Raw genomic sequence first — 26,734 nt, forward strand, 5'->3', positions numbered from 1 at the left:
GGCTGCTGAAGAGGGATTTCCTTAGGCTGGAGACTCTTCCAGACAGGATCAGGCTTGGCATCACAGCTGGTTCTGTTGAGTTACCTCTTTCTTTACCTTTTTCAATAGAATTATAAAAACATGCACAAGTCTCTGTCCACTACATTTTAAAAAATTCCTCCAATATTATACATTCTTTAAATCTATGTCTCTTCTGTATGGTTCTGGCCTGAGGTACTCTGCCATGAATTCACCTTGGTTAAGAAGTGTCCCCCTTTCTGCACCTCAATTCCCTTGCCCATTTAATAAGATGTCTGGATTTACTCAACAAACATTTACTGAGTTCCTGCTCTGGGGTCAAAGGTGCACAAGACAGATATAGCTCTTGTCTTAATAGAGCTTACAATTCAGTGGACTGGGCAGATTTTATGTATATATACTTTTTAAAGCAAAGATGACATTGCAGAAGACAGTGTATGAAGATTTTACTGGATCCATAGATAGCCCATCTAAGCCAGACTCAGGAAGTCATGAATGAGCCAGTGACATACAAGAAACAATTTGCAGAAGACATACTGAAATATAAGTAAGAGTTAGTGAAAGAGCAGTAATGGAAGAAAGCAATAGCTTACTAAAACCCCAGAAACAAAAGGATAAGTAATGAATTCAAGAGATTAAAAGAAATTCATATAACCAAAAGAGAATGTGTGATAAGGGAACGGAACAAAATGAGAACAAGCCACATTCCAGAGTTTACACCAGTACTACCCAAGATACACGATGTGAGCTATGTATGTCATTTTCAATCTTCTAGTAGCCATATTTTAAAAAGTAAAAAAGAAATATCTGAAGTTAAATGTAATAACCTATTTTAGTTAATCCAGTATAATTAAAATATTATTTCAACATGTAATCCATAGAAAATTATTAATAAGATACTTTATATCCTTTTTTCCCCTAAATCTTTGTAATCTGATGTTCACAGTTATCACTTTCTCAATTCAAACTCATCATATTTTAACTACTGAACAATCACATGTGGCTAGTGGCTACCACACTGGACAGCACAAATTTAGATTGCATCTTTAGGAAAATGCAAAGCCACCAAAGGTGCTTCATGGATAATGAATTTTATGGGAAATGGTAGGAAGCAGGGAAACTAGAAAGATTTTTGTAGAATCTATAGCAAAGAGTAAAGTGGGGGGCGAGGATAAACAGATCTCATTAGCATCAAGAGATACTCTGGAGGTAAACTTTACCATTTTGACATGCATATAAGCCCACGGAACACCAAGACCCAAGAGCTACTTCATAAAGCATAATGACACATTTAATTTTTCCCTCTCTGACCTCTTTAAGCTGAAAGTCACAGACCTATATAGGAGGTCACAAGGCCATATATCCTAGGAGCCACACAGCAAATGGTTTGGGCAAATGGTTGATGGTGCTATTTTGACCCTTTCTCCTCTGTACAGAGTGAGAAAGAAGAATCATCCAGAAAGTCTGAGAGTGTTTGTTGCTCCCCCCCCCCCCCCCGCCGCCCCCCTCCACCGCTGACACATTGAATCTATGGAGAAAGGAGGGGAGGAGGAGGCAGATGGAGAAAAGTGCTTCTCAGGGGTGATTACAGCCAGAGAGGGGCTTGAAGAGACATCCCTGGGCCCCATATTTCTTTTGCCACCAGTGACTTTCAAATCAAATGAGCCCAATCTGCAGATCAAAATGAGATTTTTCTTATTGACTTCCCTGAAAGCTTAGCTGGCTCTCCACAAATCGAGTCATGTGTATCCTGCATCATCATCAACCACAGCTGATGCAGGGATGTCGGAACTGGGCCGATGCTGGCAAATATGTCACTGATGCATGAGGCCAGGGAAAATCCAGCTCTTATTGGCCTGGCAGTGCTGACCTGGTTTGTCCATAAATGAAGAGCAAATGCAATTTGCAAAACACATAGAACTGATAAGGGGCTACAACAAGGCGGGGCTGGAGTCACTTTGCTAAGAGCAGGCATGCTTGAAGGGGAGACAAAGCAGATTTCAACCTTGAAATTGGACAGACAGCATTTCTTGAAGTCTGCTCCGTGTACCCCTTTTCCTAATCAACATCTAAAGAGTGTGTTAAAAATCTGCATACCTGAGTCTAACCCCAGGCCTGCTGAAATGGAGGAGTGCCTGGGATGTGGCCTAGGAAACAGTCACGTTTAAGAAAACCCATATGATTCTTGTGCATATTAAGGTTTAATAATTAGAGGAAGGGAGGTAGAACAAGAGGATTTCCATTCGTTTATTGGGAAAAACTGAGCCTGGAATCAGTCTACCTGGCTTGTCATCCAGACTTTGCTTCTGGCTAACTGGCTGACTCAGAGTGAGGGGGAGATGGGGGTGGGGGGATGTGAAATCAGAAGAGGGTGTAGGCCTACTTCCTTCATACAAGCGCTGTGTGATGATGCTTTATAACCAAGTCTCACTGTCACCACAAGAAAATGCAGGGTGAAGTCAGGTGACCTTGAAAAATCAGATTCTGGCATTATAGCTCTGACATTCTCTTTCATGAATGACATTCTATTTCTAACCCCAGTTCCTTCTTCTGTAAAATGGGGAGGTTATCTTCCATTTGAGCTATGTTATTTTCAGAATCCAGTGAAACACCATTTTTTTTCAGTTGTTCAAAAGGTAGACACAAACAGAAAGTGGTGGTATTAATCCAATAGAGACCTACCTCTACTTAGCACATTATTTGTTATAAGAATATATCTACACTGATAAAATACCTTAAACGCATAACATTTTTTGTTTGTTTGTTCGTTTTAACAAAGCACACTACAATATAAAAGGATATATATTTTTTCCTTTTATTATAGATTAAACTCATGTGAAATGGCCTAGATTAACTTCTGCTGACCCTCTCTGTAACACAACACTAATTTTGTAAGGGAAAAAGAGATTCACCTTAAGATACTCCAGGTTTTCCACATATTAAAAAAAAAAAAGCCCTCAATAATGGCCATGCCTTAACTTAGCTTTCAAATCTATCAATAATTCAGCCACTCTCTCCTTCCATGTAGCCAACAGTAGCAAAATTTGATTATTTGATAAGATGTCTTGTGTTTTTCTAGTTTGCAAATCTGTGCTTATTTCATGCCAAATCCTTGGACTAGAACGTTTCTCTGCTTATCAAATATCCTCCTATCGACATGGAAATATACATTACCATATTTAAAATAGATAGCCAATGGGAATTTGCTGTATTACTCAGGGAACTCAAACCAAGGCTTGGTAACAACCTAGAGAGGAGGGATGGAGAGGAAGGTGGGAGGGATGTTCAAGTAGGAGGGGACATGGGTAAACCTATCGCTGATTCATGTCGATCTTTGGTAGAAACCAACACAGTACTGTAAAGCAATTATCCTTCAGGTAAAAATAAATAAAAAAGTATCTTCCTATCAAACTTCTATCTATAAAAATATCATAGTTGTATACAAACATTTCATTCAAAGATGTTGACTTTGATGCTGTATATGAAAGCAAAACAATCACACAAACAAAAAGATAGTTCATGACCTAATAAGTATCCAGCACTAGGGGAGCAATTAAATAAATATAGTCATACAATAGAATCCAGGTATCCCCCGCTTTTCAAAAGTTTGCTTTACATCATTTTTCTTTTTAGAAAAAACAACATTACCTGTTTTTGCTCACTGAAAGAAATCCAAAGATTATGTCCACTTTTATGAAAAAAGACACAGTGTGAAAATAGCATTCAGCACTGCTTTGCAGTGAGCCATTATAGAGGTAGCGCATGCCCAAAGAAACGAGAACAGTGCCCACAAAACCCTTCCCTGGGAACCACACTCAGCACCTCAGCCTCAAGCCGCCATGGCTTTAAACTGTGTGACCGTCTGTGCTTTATCTCAATTTATTTTGTGCATCCATTAGCAAGATGTGTCCTAAAGTACTTTCTTTTTCACTTTACACTGTTTTGTCTTATGGAATGGTCACAGGAAGGCTCTACTTTTAGAGAGCGAGGGACTTGTACTCTACTCTAGATTGTATGCTGTTGGAAAAGAATATTTACCAGCCCGTGAAGGTGGTCATGATACACCATTAATTGACAGAGAAAAGTAAGCATCATTTAAAAAAACATCTGCAGATACCATATAGAACACAGAAAGGAGAAGCACATGCTGGGTCACTTAGGTGTTAGTTTTGCATCATGACAGAAGGTCCCACAAAGAAGAAAGGAAAAGTCTCAGGATCAGCGCAAGGACGCACAGAGAACTGAACTCTCTGCTTAAAAATGTAATACCACTCTAGGTGAGGGGGTCAGATATTCCAGTGCATTATATTACATTCATATAATGCAGATTCTCTCAGCCTCTGCTGCTCTCCTAGCTTCATTCAACTGTTGTCTATGTGTCTCAAATCCAAAACATGTGCAAGAGGGACTGATCGAGTATTTAGTCATCACCCAATACCAAGCCCCCACACTGGACAGAGCTCTCAGGCCAGGCCATTTCATGGCCAGGGGTCTGCTCAACCAATAGATGGAGGCGTCTGGCCCAGATTCGGTTACTCACGTGATCACATGAAACCAACTTGGAAATGTACAGGTCAGGAACAGCTAGGGTTACTCCTCTCCAACCCCGTACTCAAAGATTCATGTCTCCTCTCTAGTGCATTCTTCAAATAACATGTGCTGTTATGACTGTATGGTGGGGGAGAAACAAATCAGGATTGGATTTGGCTCTCTGTGGGAAAAAAAAAAAAAAAGAATTCAAAATGATAATGATTTAAATACTTGAGGGTTTATCTCTCAAGTGGAAGACATCTGGAGGTGGCCAGTCCACGCCTTGGTATGGCAACTCTTTACAAAGTCATTAGAATCAGGAGCATCCTAATTCCCTGCCCCTCAGCCTAACATGCAGTAGAGTACTCCTCACACATTGCTTCATATTATCTTTACAATGTCCACATGCAATGGATGCTATTTTGACCCCTATTCCTAAAATGCAAAAATGAAAGTGCTCAAGGATTTTAGGAGATAGTTATACTCAGTTAGATAGTTCAGTTGCTCAGTCATGTCCAACTCTTTGCAATCCCATGGACTGCAGCATGCCAGGCTTCCCTGTCCACCACCAATTCCCAGAGCATACGCAAACTCATGTCCTTTGCATCGGTGATGGCATCCAACCATCTCATCTTCTGTTGTCCCCTTCTCCTTCCTCCTTCAATATTTCCCAGAATCAGGGTCTTTTCAAATGAGTCAGTTCTTTGCATCAGGTGGCCAAAGCATTGGAGTTTCAGTTCAGAATCCGTCCTTCCAATGAATCTTCAGGACTGACTTCCTTTAGTTTTGACTGGTTGGATCTCCTTGCTGTCCAAGGGACTCTCAAGAGTCTTCTCCAATACCACAGTTCAAAAGCATCAATTCTTCAGTGCTCAGCTTTCTTTATAGTCAAATTCTCACATCCATACATGACTATTGGAAAAACCATAGCTTTGACTAGATGGACCTTTGTGGGCAAAGTAATGTCTCTGCTTTTTAATATGCTGTCTAGGTTGGTCATAGCTTTTCTTCCAAGGAGCAAGCATCTTTTAATTTCATGGCGGCAGTCTCCATTTGCAGTGATTTTGGAGCCCCAAACATAAAATATCTCACTGTTTCCATTGTTTCCCCATCTATTTGCCATGAAGTGATGGGACTGGATGCTACGATTTTAGTTTTCTGAATGTTAAGTTTTAAGCCAGCTTTTTCATTCTCCTTTTTCACTTTCATCAAGATGCTCTTTAGTTCTTCTTTGCTTTCCGCCATGAGGGTGGTGTCATCTGCATATCTGAGGTTATTTATATTTCTCCTGGCAATCTTGATTCCATCTTGTGCTTCATCCAGCCCGGCATTTCACATGATGTACTCTGCGTAGAAGTTAAATAAGCAGGGTGACAATATACAGCCTTGACGTACTCCTTTCCCAATATTGAACCAGTCTGTTGTTCCATGTCCAGTTCTAACTGTTGCTTCTTGACCTGCACACAGATTTCTCAGGAGGCAAGTCAGGTGGTCTGATATTCCCATCTCTTTAAGAATTTTCCACAGTTTGTTATGATCCACACAAAGGCTTTGGCATAATCAATAAAGAAAGAATACACAGAAGAATTATACAAAAAATATCCTCATGACCCAGATAACCATGATGGTGTGATCACTCACCTAGAGCCAGACATCCTGGAATGTGAAGTTAAGTGGGCCTTAGGAGGCATCACTATGAACAAAGCTAGTGGAGGTGATGGAATTCCAGTTGAGCTATTTCAAATCATAAAAGATGATACTGGCATATTTGCTCAATATGCCAGCAAATCTGGAAAACTCAGCAGTGGCCACAGGACTGGAAAAGGTCAGTTTTCATTCCAATCCCAAAGAAAGGCAATGCCAAAGAATGTTCAAACTATTGCACAATTGCACTCATCTCACACGCTAGCCAAGTAATGCTCAAAATTCTCCAAGCCAGGCTTCAACAGTACATGAACCATGAACTTCCAGATGTTTAAGCTGGATTTAGTTGTACTAATGGTGCCATTTAATGGTCTGCCTCTATGCATATCCTGTGTCCAGTGATTCTGTGGGTCTTCTCAAAGGGTAGAGTCTACTTTCCCATCCCTTGGATCTAGGCTTGTGACTTGTGTCTTGTGACTTGTTTTGGTCCAAATAGCTGTGTAGAAGTGATGGTGTGCCAGTTCTGAACTTATGCTTAAAGAGAGCTTGCCTGCTTCAATTGTCTCTCTCTTAAAACCTTTCTCATGTGCAGTAGCCTGGACAAGCTGGCTAGAACAAGAGAGGCACATGGAGCAAATTTGACTCACGCAAGCCAACTAGCCAACACCCAGCAGATCCACTAGCTAAGCAGAGATTACCTAAGTGAACCCAGCTCTGATCAGCCAATCTCTGGATTCTTGAGCAAAAATAAATGTTCACTATGCTTAATATTGCATGCCACTGCAGACCCATAGCTGTCCATTTAGCAACATTATTGTGGCATTACCTAACTGTGAGATAGGTTACTTAGTAACTTTCCAAAGTCACCCAAATAGTAACTGGTAGAGCCAAGATGCGGAGAAGGCAATGGCACCCCACTCCAGTACCCTTGCCTGGAGAATCCCATGGACAGAGGAGCCTGGTGGGCTGCAGTCCATGGGGTCACTACGAGTCAGACATGAGTGAGTGACTTCACTTTCACTTTTCACTTTCCTGCATTGGAGAAGGAAATGGCAACCCACTCCAGTGTTCTTGCCTGGAGAATCCCAGGGACGGTGGAGCCTGATGGGCTGCCATCTATGGGGTCGCACAGAGTCGGACACGACTGAAGCAACTTAGCAGCAGCAGCAGAGCCAAGATGTGGACTTAGGATATCTACTTTCAGAGTCTGACATGCTCAGGGAAGGCTTTGGAAAGAACAAATTATTTGGGAAATATCTGAAGTTTCTCAGAATCTCCGGTCTCTTAAGTCAGAGGTCCTGTGTTCAGTCCTGGGGTTTTATTAACTACTTCAGGCCTTTGGATCTTGGTTTCCTTATATTTAAAATGAATATAATAAATACTTCTGTTAGCAGGATTCCTGGTAGGATCCAATGGGATACCTATGAAAAGCATTTCACAAATGACTGTGCAGATAGCAGATGTAGACACCACATCTCCACCCTGCCAACAGCTCAACAGACAGAGGCTAAAGGGCTTTGCTAGGAGGTCCTCTGCACTTCTCCTCTCAAGGAACAATTATGGATCGAGTGCACCTGTGGAGGCCAGGATAGTGAACTGTTTGTCTTTATAGCATCCACCTCCCATAACAGGAAAGCTTTAGCTGAGTTCTAAATGAGAGAAAAAGGGGGAAAAGACCCCTAAAGCTGCTATTAAATTCACAGAGGCCCTTAATGGTGATTTAATGCTGGGAGATCTAGCTTGCCACAAGATTGTGACAGGACTGTATTTTTTTCTGTCGGGTTTAGGTGAGTGGTAGTGTGGCCGCATTTAAAGGCAGTGGGGAGAGGGTGGTGGCAGGACTATTAATCATGTGCTGGACTATAAGCAGAATTAAAGGGACAGGGAGACTAGAGATGGCTGGAGAGTGACCTTTGGGGCAGGGTGTTACTAAGGAAGCACAGAAAGGAGGGTCAGGCTACACCCTACCTGTTCTTTCTCCTCTCACTTTTATAACTAAATTCCTCCTCCCTGTAGTTCCCAAACCCACTCTAGGACAGCCTTCAGAGAGATCATTTAGCTTCCCTGGTGGTTCCAGACATGGTCTCAGCGTACAAAAGATCAGGATTCAAAAGCATCACATAATGCCTCAGAGTCTATGGTTAACTCTGGCTTTCATCTTTTACACATTTAAACACTTTTTAAAATGCACTCACATTTAATGTTTAACCCCAGACACTACCCAGCTGTATACATGCACCAGTATGCGTTCATACATTCGCTCATCAAATACTATTTGTTCCTCTCTGTTATGTACCAACCATCAAGCACTGCCCTAGGCTCAAAGGAAGCAGAGATGAATGAAATATGGTCCCTGCCCTCAAGGACAGCTTATAAATCATTCCTTATCATGACTTCTAGATGGAAAAACAAAATTTTTTCCACAGTAAGCTATCCCTGAATGTTCTTAACAGGTCTTCCACCGATGAATATTTTGCTTATTTCTAATTTTTGTTATTCAGGAGTCACTGTAAAATGTGTGGGCATGACTACTGAATAACTTCATACAAGAAGGCTGTCAAGTGCAGGTATGCTATAAATTTTTATTTCTATTGCCAAAAAGGCTGCACCAATTTGCTTTCCGAATAATAATATATGAGTACTTGTTTCCCCAGTACTATTAAGCTTCATATATTAGTAAATCTGTTAAGTAAAAAGTGAAATTTCATTTTTTAAAATTTCTGTTTCTTTAATTGTGAATAAGGTTGAACATTTTGTTGAATGGTAAAGACTTTTTTTTTTCCCTTTGAACTTATTGTTAACATTCTCAGTTCATTTTTCTTTTGGTTGTTGGTTTTGTTTCTTTATTTACAGACATAGAAAAACTAAGGAAATTAGTTATATTATAGTGGTTTTTCATGTGCAATTTTACACTTTCAATGTAGTCAAATTTGCCAGTCTTTTTGGTGTGGTTTTTGGTGTTCATTTCTTCTTTAGAAATATCCTTTGTATGTCAAGATTATAAAAGCATGCTGCTGTATTTCCTTTTAGTGATTTGTATAGTTTTTTTTTTTTATTAATTCATGAATGCATATAGAACTATGTCAGCTTTTCATTGCTGCATCACAAATTACCACAGCCTTATCAGCTGAAGACAATACACACAATGTTGCAGTTTCTATGGATCAGGAGTTTGGCATTGATTAACTGGATCCTTGGCTTAGAGTTTCAGAGCCTATGCTCAAGGTCTTGGCCAGAACTATGTTCTCATCAGAAGCTCAACTGGGGAAGGATCTGCTGCCAAATTCTTTCAGATTGTTGCTCAAATTCATTTCCTGATACTATGTGATTCATGGCATCTTGCTTCATCAAAGTCAGACAGAGAGACAGTCTGGCATGATGGGCATTACATTATTATGCAATCACAGATGTGATCACATAAACCTCTCACCTTTGTCACATTCCAAGATTTAGAAGAAAGTCACTGATCCTTCCCATACTCAAAGGGATTACACAAAGGTATGAATACCAGGAGCTAGAGATCCTGAAAACACTCTAAAGTCTGTCTGACAAAATTATCTAACTTTCCTCTAACTTATTAGAGATTCTATTTTAAAAATTTTCCTCAGACAGTATGGTTTAAATAACTCAATCTAGTTATTTCTCCTTCTTTCTTCATTGCAAATAGTGCATCCATGGTATTGGAAATGTAGTTTATCAATTCCACAATCCACTTATTGGGCATAAAAAGAATACTTTTCAAGCTTCTTCCCCAGAGCCAATCACCATTGTCAGTTTTTGTTTTATTCTTTCAGACATATGTATGTCTGTGTTTTTATTGCTATATACCTATATCTATCCAGCTAAATATAAAGGTTTAAGAAAATAAAAAGAAGAAAGTCTAATCATTATCTCACTCTTTTCCACAGAAGAGGTGCATATTCACAGCAGAGACCAGACAACTTCAAGTCAATGCAAGTGTGTGCTAGGAAACACTACATTAGTCAGTTAAGCTGACTAGTCTTGCTCCAAAATGAGCCAAACTCAGGACCAAGACAAGGAAGGGGCAGCAACAGGTAAAGCAGGAACATTTCTGAAGATAGAGTGCATCCCAAAGAAGATAATATAGTTAAGAAAGAATTGCAAGTCCCCAAGTCCCAAGCACATGAACAGACACAGTATCTGTCTGGGCCTTTCTGAGTAGGACTCTGTTTAGTTTGATTTTTTTAAAAAAAATTATAATTTCTGACTACATTCTGTTTCATAATAGAGTCTTCAAATATCCACTGAAGCTGCTATTATTGTCTCTCAGCAGCAAGTGGTATGAAGAATGAAGCACATACTAGCCATGACCCTTACATCAGTTCAGTTCAGTTGTTCAGTCATGTCTAACTCATTGCAACCCCATGAACTGCAACATGACAGGCCTCCCTGTCCATCACCAAATCCCAGAGTTTACACAAACTCATGTCCATTGAGTCGGTGATGCCATCCAACCATCTCATCCTCTGTCATACCCTCCTCCTCCTGCACTCAATCTTTCCCAGCATCAGGGTCTTTTCAAATGAGTCAGCCCTTCACATCAGGTGGCCAAAGTATCAGCTTCAACATCAATCCTTCCAATGAACACCCAGGGCTGATCTCCTTTAGGATGGATTGGTTGGACCTCCTTGCAGTCCAAGGGACTCTCAAGAGTCTTCTCCAATCCACAGTTCAAAAGCATCAATTCTTCGGGGCTCAGCTTTCTTTATAGTCCAACTCTCACATCCATACATGACTACGGGAAAAACCATAGCCTTGACTAGATGGACCTTTGTTGACAAAGTAATGTCTCTGCTTTTTAATATGCTATCTAGGTTGGTCATAACTTTCCTTCCAAGGAGTAAGCATCTTTTAATTTCATGGCTGCAATCACCATCTGCAGTGATTTAGAGCCCCCCAAAAATAAAGTCAGCTACTGTTTCCACTGTTTTCCCATCTATTTGCCATGAAGTGATGGAACCAGATGCCATGATCTTCATTTTCTGAATGTTGAGCTTTAAGCCAACTTTTTCACTCTCCTCTGAATGACAAACCACTTCAAGACTGTCATTTATCATCACACATTCCCTAAGATCACCTCATCTTATAGTAGAGTTGAGAAAAAGAATAGTGAAATAATTTTGTATTCAAAGATCTCAAAAGAGTAGGAAAACAAAAAAATACACCCAAACCCACCACCACTCCCTATTGCCTTACACCCAGACTCTTCCTGCTTCCTCATTTATTTACATAAGTAGCCTAGCCTCTGAAAGCATTTGACTCTTCAATCCCACGTTTGAAAGAACCAGATCATCCCCTGGGTCAAAGATATTTTCAGAAACAGTTCAATAGAGGCTTATTATCTAGTTCTTCTATTTAAGCCCTCCTTCCATTTGTCAACTTCTTTGACAGGTTTGTCCTGCAAAGGATTATTTATTCTTTAATACAATTTCTAAAAAAAAAAAAAAAACAACAACAAAGGAAACAAACAATAACAAAAAGAACCCCTAAGTGTGTCCAATGGACTTAAAGCTAAAGTGGCCCATCCGTTGATTCTAAAGAAAAGCAGCTGGCAAAACTAATCAATGCTGGACATTTGCATTTTTTTTTCGTTTTTTACAGTCTCCCCTGGTGCTGTGAGATTGGTTTTCTGTGTTGGAAGGACAGCATGGAGAGCAGCTGCTGTCTCCCGGCCTGGTGCACAGTATACAAGAGTGCGTGGCACAGAATTCATCTACCAAATATCCCAACAGGTTAACCAGTTCTGGAGGGAGGAAGTCACAGCTCTTACTTTTGAAGGTTCTTTGTATTGAGTATAAAAGAGTCTGTGTTTCTGGGAATAATATGTCTCTCTTCAAATTGACTCTCTCTATCTACTCTAGGCAGCAAGATGATGCTGCTAAAACTTGATAATCTCCTGCTGATGAGATGGTGACAAGAAAAAAATTAAATACAAGTATGAGCTTGGCAAAAATAAACATATGCAAGCTCTGGAAACTAGGCAGTAGTATAATTCTCATTGCAAGTTTTTGAGTGCTTCTTATGTGAGGTATTGTGCCCGGTGCTATACACGCATTATCTCTATTAATTTTCCCAATATTGAAAGATACATGCTCTTCTTAACCCTGCTTTGTAGATGGAAAAATTGAAGACTAGAGAAGAACAGTGGTTTTTACAAGGGATCTAGCCTTATAAATGACAGAGCTGACATTCATCTAGGTTTCTCTGATTCTTCGAAACTTAAAGAAATTCCTGGAAAGCTTCCTTCACAGACCAAGCATTCTAAAAGAAGTGCATGTTGGATTTCCAGTGAGAACCACTGAGTGTATCCCCTTTGGAATCCATAATGCTGCTGCTGATAATCATTCAGGGAGGAACATTTTCATCCTATTCTTTGTCTTTTTTTTTCTTCCGTATCTTCTTCACAAGAAGCAATCTAGTGTTGGCCCCTTTTTCCTTAAACAATTCACAATTGAAATCGCTATTCATGATCTCAATTCTATTCTGAAAGATTATTTATTTCACTGGCCACTTTTCTTCCTGACATTCCTAAGCTCTCTTTGATGTCCGGAAAAGTTAAGTCACTATTCACTAGCTCTCACTGCTGGTAACATATAACTCACAGCAACTACTTGGTCATAGAGCCAGACCCAAACCAACTCATCTGTTCTATAATCCATGAAGCTTCAGACCTCATACCTCATCTTCCTCTAAAAACATTATTTTAAAAATACTTTTCAATTTGCATACAGTAAAATACACCCTCTGTGGCGTACTGTTCCATGAGTTTAACAAATGCCTGCAGTCGTATAAGCACTACTACAATCAAGATACAGAGCATTTTCATCCCATTCAAATAAATCCCCTCATGCTATTCCTTTGCTGTCACCTGCTCCTAACTCGCCGACCGCTGACCATTCTCTGTCCCTGTTACTTTGGTTTTCTCCATAATGTCGTATAAAATACAATCATATAACATGTATCTCTCAGTCAGGCTTGTTTCACTCAGCATAATCCATTCATATTTTGGGAGGAGATGGGCAAAATGGGTGAGGGGGGCCAACTGTACGGCTATGGATGGTAACTAGACTTGTGGTGGTGATCACTTAGTCGTGTACGAATGTCAATTATAATGTTGTACACCTGAAACTAATGTAATAAAAAATAAATTTACCCATGTGTTTTGAATATCAGTAGTCCATTCTTTTTTATTGATGAGTAATATTCCACTGCATGGATGTTCCATGGATTGTTAATCCATTTACCAATTGAGGGATATTTGAATTATTTCCAGTTTTTGATAACTACAAATAGCTGCTATAAACATTTGTATATACAGTTTTTGTGAACATAGATTTTTATTTCATGTAAGCCCTGAGGAAGAGTAGCTTGTTCATATTCTAATTTTACCTTTGACTTTATATGAAACTGCCTGTTTTCCAAAGTGACTGTAACATCCTGCACTTCTGCCAACAGCATGGGAGAGTTCCCATTATTCCATCCTTGTCAGCACTTAATATTGTCAGGGTGCTTTGCTTTAGCAATTAATATCTCATCATCAGTTTACTTCAGTTGCTCAGTCGTGTCCAACTCTTTGCAACCCCATGAATCTCAGCACGCCAGGCCTCCCTGTCCATCACCAACTCCCAGAGTTCACTCAACTCATGTGCATCAAGTCGGTGATGCCATTCAGCCATCTCATCCTCTGTCATTCCCTTCTCCTCCAGCCCCCACTTCTTCCCAGCATCAGGGTCTTTTATGACGTGGCCAAAGTATTGGAGTTTCAGCATCAGTCCTTCCAATGAACACCCAGGACTGATCTCCTTTAGAATGGACTGGTTGGATCTCCTTGCAGTCCAAGGGACTCTCAAGAGTCTTCTCCAACACTACAGTTCAAAAGCATCAATTCTTTGGCGCTCAGCTTTCTTTACAGTCCAACTCTCACATCCATACATGACCACTGGAAAAACCATAGCCTTGACTAGATGGACCTTTGTTGGCAAAGTAACATCTCTGCTTTTTCATATGCTATGTAGGCTTATGGTTTTATGCAATTCTCTAATGACTAATGTTGAGATCTTCTCACATGCTTATCTATCACAGTATATCTTTGGTGAAGTGTTTCTCAAATCTTTTGTACATTTAAAAAATTGGATTGTACATTTATAATTTAGAGATTAATTCATTTAAGTCGATTATCCTTTAAAATGTAAATACCTGGTTTAAAAAGTAATAATAAAAAAAAAACCTCTATTAAAATAGAGTTCAGAGGCCATAAGGGGGACGCTCTCATGCCCTACAATGATAGCAGAGCCCAACAAGAACAAAAACTTCTTTTTATTGCCTGTCAAGAGCTCACCCAATTGAAAGACTGTCACAACTCAGCCAAAGAAAAAGTCATCATATTTCAAACTCTCAATTCTTCGATTAACTATTTGTTTCTGATGGCCTTCCCGAGTTCTCTTTCCCCTCTTTGAAAGAATTTTCCTCCCTTTGCTGTATGGGGTCTTAGATGTGGCTTGCCATGGTTGCAGACCCCAAAAATGCAGTTCTTTGTTACTTGTAAATAAACTCACTTTTGCTGAAGAGAGAACTGAAAGTCTATTTGTTTCAAGTCAACATTTTGGTGGCTCATACAGGGATCCAGAGAAGGACTCCTACTGACTCTGAAGATGGTGAGCAAACAGGTGCAGTGGCCATACTGAGCCCACTGCTGCTCACTGCTTCCCACTGATCAGAATTTGAGGGTAAGTCTTTCTCCTACATTCTAGCTTCTCTCTTTGCATTTTAAACTTCTTGGGGTTTTCTTAGGATCTGTTTTAAGGCTTTATCCTTTCTGTTTAAAGGCTTTGTTACATATGTGAGTATTCATTTGACACATTTTAAAAAATAAGAAAAAATAAAAAAATTTAAAAAAAAATAAAAATAAAAAATAAGGCCATTCTTTCTAGAACTGGCTAGACTTCACTCCATTCTTTTTGGAAAAGGGGTTGGTCTATTGACACTAGAGTATTAAACTTTTAGCCTGACTCCTTCAGGATTGGATCTTTCTAGTGGAACTGTGCTTTAAACCTTTGGCTTGATTCCTTCAGAATTACTGTACCCTTGAAGCTGTACTGAGCAGCCTTTGATCTGGCTCCTTTCCAACCAGACAGTTCCCTTAGAAATGACTGGTATTAGATCTGCAGGTTACGTGAACCGTGAACTTCCAAATGTTCAAGCTGGATTTGAAAAGGCAGAGGAACCAGAGAACAAATTGCCAACATCCACTGGATCATCAAAAAAGTAAGGAAGTTCCAAAAAACATCTATTTATGCTTTATTGACTATGCCAAAGCCTTTGACTGTGTGGATCACAACAAACTGTGGTAAATTCTGAAAGAGATGGGAATACCAGACTACCTGACCTGCCTCCTGAGAAATCTGTATGCAGGTCAGGAAGCAACAGTTAGAACTGGACATGGAACAACAGACTGGTTCCAAATAGGAAAAGGAGTACGTCAAGGCTGTATATTGTCACCCTGCTTATTTAACTTATATGCAGAGTACATCATGACAAATGCTGGGCTGGATGAAGCACAAGCTGGAATCAAGATTGCCAGGAGAAATATCAATAACCTCAGATATGCAGATGACACCACCCTTATGGCAAAAAGCAAAGAAGAATCTCTTGATGAAAGTGAAAGAGGAGAGTGAAAAAGCTGGCTTAAACCTCAACATTCAAAAAACTAAGATCATGGGGAAACAATGGAAAGAGTGACAAATTTTATTTTCTTGGGCTCCAAAATCACTGGGGACAGTCATAAACATAGGTTTTGGAACCTATGCAGCCATGAAATTAAATGACACTTGCTCCTTGGAAGAAAAGCTATAACAAACCTAGACAGTGTATTAAAAAGCAGAGACATTACATTGTCAACGAAGGTCCATTATAATCAAAGCTATGTATTTCCCAGTAGTCATGTACAGATGTGAGTGTTGGATTGCATACAAGGCTGAGCAGCAAAGAATTGATGCTCTCAAATTGTGGTGCTGGAGAAGACTCTTGAGAATCACTTGGACTGCGAGGAGGTCAAACCAATCAATTCTAAAGGAAATCAATCCTCTTTATTCATTGAAAGGACTGATGCTGAAGATGAAGCTCCAATAATTTGGCTACATGATGCAAAGAACTGACTCATTGGAAAACACCTTAATGCTGATTGAGGGCAGGAGGAGAAGGGGACAACAGAGGATAAGATGGTTGGATGGCATCACTGACTCAATGGACATGAGTTTGAGCAAACTCTAGGAGACAGTGAAGAACAGTGAAGCCTGGAATGCTGCAGTCCATGGGGTTGCAGAGAGTTGGACATGACTGAGTGACTGAACAACGATGCCAAAAGATGAACTGGCAGCAATACTCAAAGATTTTCTGAAAGTAATCAAGGATCCTGACAGGTCTCCAAACTGTTTCTCTCGACTTACATCAGCTAGTTGGTTAAGGCCAGGCCCAGCATGGAGGAACACTACTAATTGGGAAAATCTTAAAAGGTCTCTAGGATTACAGCCAGGAGACGAGCCCACTAATTGAACACATGGCCTAGGGCATCACCAGGCAACTTCATTAGGCAATTCCTATGACTTTCCCAAAACCTATTGATTGGAACAAAATTCAGGCTTACACACAAAAATCTGATAAACTTGTTCATAGTTATTACACCTTACTTCATATTATGAAAAAAAAAAGAAGAAATTCTGGTCTTCTTTCATATGTTTATCCCACCCAAGTAGTTTTTAACTCTGTGTTTATAATGAGCTGAACTGGAACCTCTCCCTTCAAGTAAAAAGGATCAGGGTGGAATTGGAAACTATTTTTACCCCAGATATAGTTCATCTGGCAAACCAGCTCTCTTGCACTAGAGTCACTTAAAAGATTACTAAAATTCTTAACTTTAGCTTAACTCCAGCCAGTAAAGGCTTGTAAATGAAACCAAAAGCTTCTTAGTTTCTGTTTTTAATGAAAAGAGCCAGGACATCTGAAAAGTGTTACAAATTCAAGCATTTCAGACACCTACAGCCCTTCTAACCAGCCTTTCCCATGTCTTCCCAATTCTTAAGTGACAGGGCTCCAAGGAACTACAGGGGCTCTTCCCAGTGCTTTCTCTTCACCAGCTTGAGAAACATTTCTCCAGTTTGGGGATGAATCTCTTCCAGGTCTGACACTGGAGCCACACTCTAGTGCTCAACCCCACTACTGTAAGGCAGCCCCTGCCTTGGAGTACCACATTCAGCTAGCGGGGCTCTCCAGTGAACCTTAAAAGATTCCTGTCTCTTACCTATTCACTTTTGTTTAGACCCTCTGAAAGATCCACACTCTTTTCTTTTTAGTTCCTTAGCCCTCATCCATTTATTAGGCTGAGACTTCTTAGAGAAGTACCATGCTGGAACATTTTTCTCCCCAAAGGGAGAATTATTCTAGAATTTGAGAGTAGTCATCAAAGCAACCAAGCAGGTGAATTAGATGAGCTTTTGCAATCTTATTTGCTTCACTTCTGATGATACTAGAGATGATTCTGGAAGCATTGATTATTTATCCCTATTCAATCAGCTACAACCCTCCTTATGTGCAAAATCTTCAACTGATATTGGCAAAATTTATAGCTCACCTCCTATCAAGATTCAAATAGATCCCTCAAAACATCTACCCAGAATTAATCAATGCTCTATGAATAAAGAAGACCTTCAGGACACCAAACTCACAACAAAATGTTACAAGGCACAAGGCCTCACCGCCGGGAGCCGGCATATTGCATATTGAGTGCATATTGCATATTGCATATTGAGTGCAGCACTTTCCACAGCATCATCTTTCAGGATCTGGAATAGCTCAACTGGAATTCTATCACTGCCGGGAGCGATCGTGAGGAACTCCGCCCATGACAAAGGTCATGAGGAAGGAGGCTCGTCTTACGCAAAGGCGGGATCGAGCTTCAGGAGTCCCCCTGGAAATTCTCGAGCATCTACCCCCAAAACCAGAGTCTGCCTACTTTCTGCTTTGTGCTTTCACCTACACCTCTGACTTTACGGGGGGCTGTCCCCCACTACCTCTCTCTGAAAAAAGAGTTAGCTTACAGCTCCAGTTAATAATTCCTGGGTGTGACAGTGTTTCAACCTACAAACTCCTTTGGAAATCCTCTAGCCTGCCTGAATAGGTTTTTCCGGCCACATGTGATTGTTCAGAGCCTCCCAACTGTGAGAGGCAGGAGATGTTCTAACTGTCTAAACGCAGATTCTTTTGAGTAGTTAAAAGATTGATTAGAAATTGTATTGGTGAAGGGATTTTCACTTGTTGGGCCAATGTTTGCTGCTAAGTTTCCATATCCCTTACCTGCTGTGTCCCTGGCAGTGTATTGATTAATAGAATTGGTGTAAGTAGTAGCTTTAATGTTTGTAACCTGGAACCCTTGAATTAATTCTTTTTCTTATAGCCCACCACACCTTTGCTCTGTAGGAATGCAACTTTATCTAATGCTTTTGGAGGGTGGCGCCTGACTAATCACCTTTAGAGAAAAATAAGTTTTCTGAAGAAAGGGTCTTAAAATGTTAACAGGCCTCCGGGCCAGAAGATGATGCAAATCACCTAAGCTTTTGCATATGATAAGTTTGCAGGAAGAAAGCCTGGCTTGCTGCATGACTCTACCCCTTCCCCCATTATCCTCTATGCATAACTTAAGGTATAAAAACTACTTTGGAAAATAAAGTGCGGGCCTTGTTCACCGAAACTTGGTCTCACCATGTCGTTCTTTCTCTTACCTTCTGGCTGAATTATTCAGCCTCTTTTCTCCACTGAATTTCCTCATTGAGCTATCCTTATTTCAGCCTCTTTTCTCCACTGAATTTCCTCATTGAGCTATCCTTATTTCAGCCTCTTTTCTCCACTGAATTTCCTCACTGAGCTATCCTCATTCTATTACTTTTTATATCTTTGATTAAATGTTTAAATAAATAGGTCGCCGACGCTGTCCCCGCTTCGAATTCCCTGGATCCACCGGGGCTGGACCCCGGCACCTCACTATCCCTTGTACTAGCCCCTACAACACTTTCATTTTACCTGTGCAAAAACCTACAGGCCAAGAGTGGATATTTGCCCGACCTTGACACAATAAACAACATTGTTATCCCCTGACACTCTGTTGTTGTTTCCAACTCTCATACTTTACAAATATTCATTCCCACTAGAAGCAAATTCTTTACTGCAACTGATTTATACAGTACATTCTTTAGTATTCTAGATGATGAAGCAAGACAATAACTTTTCGCCTTTACTTGGAAAAAAAAAAACAATTCAGCTGGACAATAATACCCTGGGATTTTACTGAGAGTCCTTCTTATTTCTCAGAAATCCTGAAGGCTGATCTGGATGATATAAGGTTCCCTAGAGGTTCTACTTTGTTGCAGTATATGGATGATTTGCTTCTTTGCTTTCCTTCTCAAGCCCTCAGGAAGACAGCATCCACTTGCTAAAGCTTTTAGCCTTAAAGAGACATAAGGTCACCAAGAAAAATTGTGGTTTGCCCAAATCCACATTCACTATTTAGGACATCTGATATAACAACAAGGACTACACCTGGATTCATATAGGCTTCATGCTATCCTATGTTTCTCCAAACCCAAAATTAAGTGCCACTGTGAGGCTTTCTTTGGTTCATTGGTTATTGCCAAAAGTGAATTCCAAACTTCTTATAGCCAGAATTCCATATGTTTTCATAAAGAATAACAATCTTGATCCAATTTTATTGTAAGGATCATAGCCATCACTACATAGCCTTTAAGGCCTTAAGAAAGAGTATGATGAACCTGACCTTGGGCATCCCAATTACCAGATTCTTTTTTTGTTTTTTCTCCCATTTTGTATATGAAAATGAAGAAAATGCTCTTGGGATACTCACCCAAAAACCTGGGTATCACCATTGATCAGTATTACAGCCAGTCACTGCATCCTGTGGCATAGGGATACCTCCCCTTGCTTTAGAGCCATTGGTGCCCCTGCCCTTTTGGCTAAGACCATCACAGGAAATTTGCTGTGGGATCCCCTTCAACCATTTGTGTACTTCATGAAGTAGAAGCCCTCCGAAATTTTCATCACACTCAACATTTCTCAGTCAGCAGCCTCACTTCCTAAGAAGTCCTTTCATTAACTGCTCCTCACATGACTCATATACATTGTAACAACCTTAACCCTGCTACTCTTCTCCCCTCAAATTCCTTCTATATGTGTATACATACTCAGTCATGCCTCTTTTCAACCCTATAGACTATAGAAGCCCATGAGGCTGATGGACCACTTCCTAACTCCTAATGATGATCTTCAGGAAATTCCTCTGAGTAATGCTGAATTCTCAGGGTTCCCTGATGGTTCTTATTTTAAGGAGGACAATGACAAATATTATGCTGGGTATGCTATTGCAACTCCTTTTGGTACTGTTGAGGAAGCACCTTTACCTATGGCTACTTTGACCCCAAAAGTTGAATTCTCTGCTCTTATACAGGCTCGCACTTGAGTCAAGGGCAAAACTACCAATATTTGTACTAAAAGTAGATATGCTGAGTATCTCAAGATTTTGGAATGTTGTGGAGGCAACATGGCTTCCTCACTTTCAACAAAAATAAAACTTACAATGGCTCTTATGTTCAGGAATTATTGGATGGAATACTTTTACCCATCACTCTCACTATTATTAAGATTCTGGGGTGTTCTAAACTTGGCTCACTGTTCCATCAAACTCTAAGGAATAGACTCTTGGATTCACTCAACCCATCTAACGAGAGCACCAAACCTTGATTGGCCCTGTACACATCTATTGATCTGAAAGCAAATATATTTTACAAAATTGAGGTAGACAACAGCTAATGAGACAGCTTTTCCAAGATATCCAGACCTGTTTGATGTCTGTTGGTAAACTTTTGATGATGACATAATGCTTCAGATGATCTGCAATGTCTATCATCTTGATAACATATGGACATTAAATAAGAAGTGCCTGAGAGTTCTCCCTCCTACCTTGTTACTCAAATGCGACATCAACAGTTTTCCAATCTGTGTACTCTGCCTCTGATATGAAATACTACACTTATGAAAGGTCCTTCCTGGCACCGAGGGACAAAGGGCCACTGAAACAAGAAAACCTGACTCTTGATCAGTGATGCTATCAGAGAAAAGAGTTTATCAAAAGGTGGAAATGTAAGAAACTTCAGTTAATATAGAGTTGGGAGGCCAGAATGGGGAGGTCTCATGCCCTACATGACAGTAAAGCCAAATGCAAAGAAGAAAAACTTCTTCTTGCCTGGCAAGAGTTCAGCCAATGAGAAACTGTCACAACTCAGCTAGTGAAAAGCCACTATGTTTACTACGGCCATCTCAGCTTGCTTTTCTCCTCTTTGAAAAAGTTCTCCTCTTCTTACCGTGCAGGCACTTGTATATGGCTCACCATGGTTGCAGATCCCAAATGGCCACTCTTTGTTGATCTAAAACACATCCACTTTTGCTGAAGAAATAATTGGCAATCTATTTATTTGGGGGCTTCCAGGCTTCCCATCTTCCCAGATGGCAAAGAATCTGCTGTCTTTACCATCTTGCAATGGAGGAGACCTGAGTTCTATCCCTGGGTCTATTTACTTTAGGACAACACCAGAAAATCAATGCATTAAGCTTCCACAGATCACTGATATCTCATTATAAATTTGCTTTACCCATTCACTCAAAAGATATAAGCACCTACTAAGCACCTATTTAAAGCTCTCTGTACTAAGGACTGTGAATACAAAAATAAGGAAACAGTTTATAAAGAGATTTGTTTAATAAGATTTCTATCCTTACAACTAAATGAAAACAACATTGAGTAAAAAGAGAATGCAGCTGGTGCAGGGAACATACTACAAAAAACTCTATATTCTAGAATTACTATGTTAATCTCTACTCTGCTGTTGTTCAGTTGCTCAGTTGTGTCTGACTCTTTGTGACCCCATAGACTACTTGGTACGACATGTTAATTCTGAGCCCAGTCATCTGGTCAGTCTCAGAAATGTGAGCCTCACTGACCCTCTTTCCTTTCCAGCACTGATCAGCTTCAGCAAGGAAAAAATTGTGTGTCCTTTGTTGTTCGGTTGCTCAGTCATGTCTGACTCTTTGCGACCCCATGGACTGCAGCATACCAGGCTTCCCCATCCTTCACCATCTCTCAGAGCTTGCTCAAACTCATGTCCACTGAGTCCGTGATGCCATCCAACCATCTCATCCTCTGTCATCCCCTTTTCCTCTTGCTTTCAATCTTCCCTAGCATCAGGGTCTTTTCTAACGAGTCAGCTCTTCACATCAGGTGGCCAAAGTATTGGAGTTTCAGCTTCAGCATCAGTCCTTCCAATGAATATTCAGGACTGATTTCCTTTAGGATTGATTGATTTGATCTCCTTACAGTCCAAGGGACTTTCAAGGGACTTCTCCAACACCACAGTTCAAAAGCATCAATTCGTTGGCACTCACCTTCTTTATGGTCCAACTTTCACAACCATACGACTCCTGGAAAAAACCACAGCTTTGACTAGAAGGACCTTTGTTGGCAAAGTAATGTCTCTGCTTTTTAATATGCTATCTAGGTTGGTCATAGCTTTTCTTCCAAGGAGCAAGCATCTTTTAATTTCATGACTGCAGTCACCATCTGCAGTGATTTTGGAGCCCAAGAAAATAAAGTCTGTCACTGTTTCCATTGTTTCTCCATCTATTTGCCATGGAAGTGATGGGACTGGATGCCATTGTCTTCATTTTCTGAATCTTGAGTTTTAAGCTAGCTTTTTCACTCTCCTCTTTCACTTTCATCAAGACGCTCTTTAGTTGCTCTTCACTTTCTGCCATAAGGGTGTATATTTGAGGTTATTGATATTTCTCCCGGCAATCTTAATTCTAGCTTGTGCTTCATTCCAGCCAAGCGTTTCTCATGATGTACTCTGCATATAAATTAAATCAGCAGGGTGACAATATACACCCTTGACGTGATCCTTTCCCAGTTTGAACCAGTCTGTTGTTCCATGTCAGGTTCTAACTATTACTTTTTGACCTGATTTTTGCTTTTTGACACAGGTTCCTCAGGAGGCAGGTAAGGTGGTCTGATATTCCCATCTCTTGAGTTTTCTTTAAGAATTCTTTAACTTTTCCTTAGTGAACAAAAACATGGCAATATTTCTAAACGATTTTTAACGGGTTAGCAATCGTGCCACCCTCTCTCCGGATTCCAAGAACTCTTCTGTCTATAGTTTTGTTGTTGATACTGTTTCTACACCAAAAGATTTCTGAGCCCTAGGAAGCTCTTCAAGGAGTTAAGAATTCTCAATTTGTACACATTGCTGTAGAAAGATTTAATGGTGATAAATTTTTTTTAGAAGAAAGGAGTCAGAGGCAACTTTTTGAAACATTTAACCTAATTCCAGTTTTACTTAATCTTTAATTTTTTTTTAATATAATTTTACTATTTTCCAGAATAAGAATCTATACAACGTGGGCTATATGCAAAAAGTTGCTGCTTACAACAGGAGATGGCTTCCCATAATAAACACATAAATAGTTACAGTAAAAGATGGAATTTGATAAGTGTTTTGTTAGATATATGAGCAAACATAAATTCCAGGATGGGGGAAATGATATCTGCCTAGGCATTTGGCCTTGATTGATGGATATTGTTTTGAAAAATAGAGATATGGAGATTAGAAAAAGGCATTCCAGATAAAAGTGAACCATACAAAAAAGCAAGGAACCCACAACTAAATCATATTTAATAATGAAATACAATATTTTCCTTGTAAGGACAGAAAAAAGATAAGGATGTCTGCTCTTTATACAACATTATACTGGGGGTTCAGACCATAGGAACTGGGCAAGAAAAAGAAATAAAAGTCACACATAATCAAAAGCAACAAGTAAAACTATCTCTGTTTACATAAGATATAGTCTTGAGTATAGAAAACCCTAAGGAGTCCACTAAAAATACTATTAGAACTAATAAATGAGTTCAGCAAGGTTGCAGAATACTAGATCAGTATATAAAACTCAGTTGTATTTTTATATACTAGCAATGAACAAGCCATAAACAAAATTAATAAGATAATTCCACTTACACAGTAACATAAAGAATGAAGTATTTATAAATAAATTCAGCCAATGAAGTTGTAAGACTCAGACACTGAAAAATGCAAACTATTGTTGAAAGAAATTAAAGAAGACCTATATAAATGGAGAGATAATCACGCTTATAAATTGGAAGACAATATTCCTCAAATTGACCTATAGATTCAATACATGCAGCATCAACATCCCAGCTGACTTTTTTCAGAAATTGACAAAACTGATTGATCCTAAAATTCTTGTGTAAATGTAAGAGTTCCAGGATAGCCAAAGAAGTATCTTCAAAAAGAACAATGCTGGAGGACTCATACTTTTAAATTTGAAAACTTACTGCAGAATTACAGTAATAAATACAGTATGTTACTGGTAAAAGGATAGATATACAGGTTAATATAATAGAATTGATAGTCTAAAAAATAAACCTTCACATTTATGGTCAACTGATTTTTGACAAGAGTGTCCAAACAATTTAATGAGGAAAGAAATAAAACAGTTGGGCAGACCCTCACGGTGTTAAATATAGAATTATTACATAACTCAGCATTTCAGTCCTAGCTATATTCCCAAAACAACTAAAAATAAATGTCAACCAAAAACGTATAACATATGAATATTCATAACAGCATTATACAAATAGCCAGAAAAGTAGAATCACTGAATGATGAACGAATAAACAAAAGGTGGTATATCCATACAACAAAATATTATTTTGCCTAGAAAAGAAATGAAGTACTGATACATGCTACAATATGAATCTTCAAAACACGCAAAGTGATAGAGGCAGAAATAATAGTCATATTATATGACTGTTTATATAAATAAGTAATCTATCAACTAAGGAATAAGGAAATCTATCAAACAGAGAGGAGATTAGTGGTTGCCAGGAGCCAAAGGGAAGAGGAAATAGGGAGTTACTAGGTTTCTTTTTGAGGTGACAAAATGTTCTAAAATTAGATAGTGATGATAGTTGTAAAACTCTATGAATGTACTAAAAACCACTGCAGTACATATTTTAATAGGGTGATATTTTGGTATGTGTGTATCTGAATAAAACCTATTTTAAAAGGATAATAGTTTGGTATGTATGTATCTCAATAGGATATTTTAGTATGTGTGTATCTCAATGAGACTTTATTTTTAAAAAGGTCAGGGGGGAGGGAGATTGGGAGGTTAAAAGTCTCTTCTGATGGAAGAGACAATCTCCCAGCTTAGGTAAGATGTGACATAGGTTGGGGAGCCATGACACATCTTGAATGACCATGTAAAGAGAAATGAACAGCCACATGAACAGATCTCCACTGAGAATTTATTTTATAAGTTGGAAGACTTGGTTTACAGTATGGCAATGTGTTAGAAGGTCACTAAAGGCATTATCTCATCGTAGTATTTTATATTAAGATCTATCATTCTTACTATGTCTCTGGGAGAATCTTAAGAAGTCACCTCACTTTCCCATCCTCAGACAAGACTTATATAAAACCCTACTACAGAGTGAAATACTTCAGCCAAACTATCTATACTCACAAAACCACCATCCTTCTTGAGGTTGTTTTTTAAATTACATCATCCTTTGGCTTCCCTGATGGCTCAAACAGTAAAGAACTTGCCTGCAATGCAGGAGTCCCAGGTTCAAGCCCTGGGTCAGCAAGATGCCCTGGAGGAGGAAATGGCAACCCACTCCAGTACCCTTGCCAGGAGAATTCCATGGACAGAGGAGCCTGGCAGGCTACAGTCCATGGGATCGCAAAGAGTCAGACATGACTGAGCAACTTTTACTTTTTTTTTTTTTTTTCAGCTTTTATATTATTGGAAACAGACACACTTTAAAAAGAAGTTTGCCTTCTAAGTGATTCTGTGGATGAAAGGACCAGACTTCACATTGTACCAAGAGACAACTGAGAGGGAAAACCTGATGAAGTGTGAATACAGCCGCGAAATATCCAAGTATTCAAGAAATGCATGAGATAGAGCCCAGACAAATTTAAGTAAATACTGAAAGTATATATATATTAAAAATTATGACTTAGACGTAAATACAACACCATGCAGAAGTCCAAAAAAGAACAATGGTTTTAAAAACTATGGTGTATTATGTGAAGTCTATTAATAAGATTGAAAATCACATTTACTTCATATTTAATAATACAGATAAGTGACAATTATTCAGTTATAACTAAGCCTAAAAAGTTCAATTATTAATATAATGTGTCCTAAGTGTATGTATATGTACATTTTCATCTTGTATAATATTTATATACGTATCTGTATATACATACATAGTTTTCTTGACATGAAATACAGACATACATATAGAAATAAATTTTACTCTGTTGTGCATAAAATTTTATACATTTGTATTTATATAGTATGATACATAAAATAACAATTT

At 39.2% G+C, this 26,734-nt stretch overlaps 1 long non-coding RNA gene across 1 annotated transcript in view; it reads right to left on the reverse strand.

Moving 5' to 3' along the window:
- Positions 1–3,791: 3,791 nt before the first annotated feature.
- LOC113895090 overlaps positions 3,792–26,734 on the reverse strand; it is a 134,846-nt gene continuing 111,903 nt past the window's right edge. Inside the window, exon 3 of the long non-coding RNA XR_003511754.1 lies at positions 3,792–4,729. This is a non-coding gene — a long non-coding RNA (uncharacterized LOC113895090). The remainder of the gene's footprint in view (positions 4,730–26,734) is intronic.

This window comes from Bos indicus x Bos taurus, chromosome 7 (genome assembly GCF_003369695.1).
Source record: "Bos indicus x Bos taurus breed Angus x Brahman F1 hybrid chromosome 7, Bos_hybrid_MaternalHap_v2.0, whole genome shotgun sequence".
Lineage (NCBI taxonomy): Eukaryota > Metazoa > Chordata > Mammalia > Artiodactyla > Bovidae > Bos > Bos indicus x Bos taurus.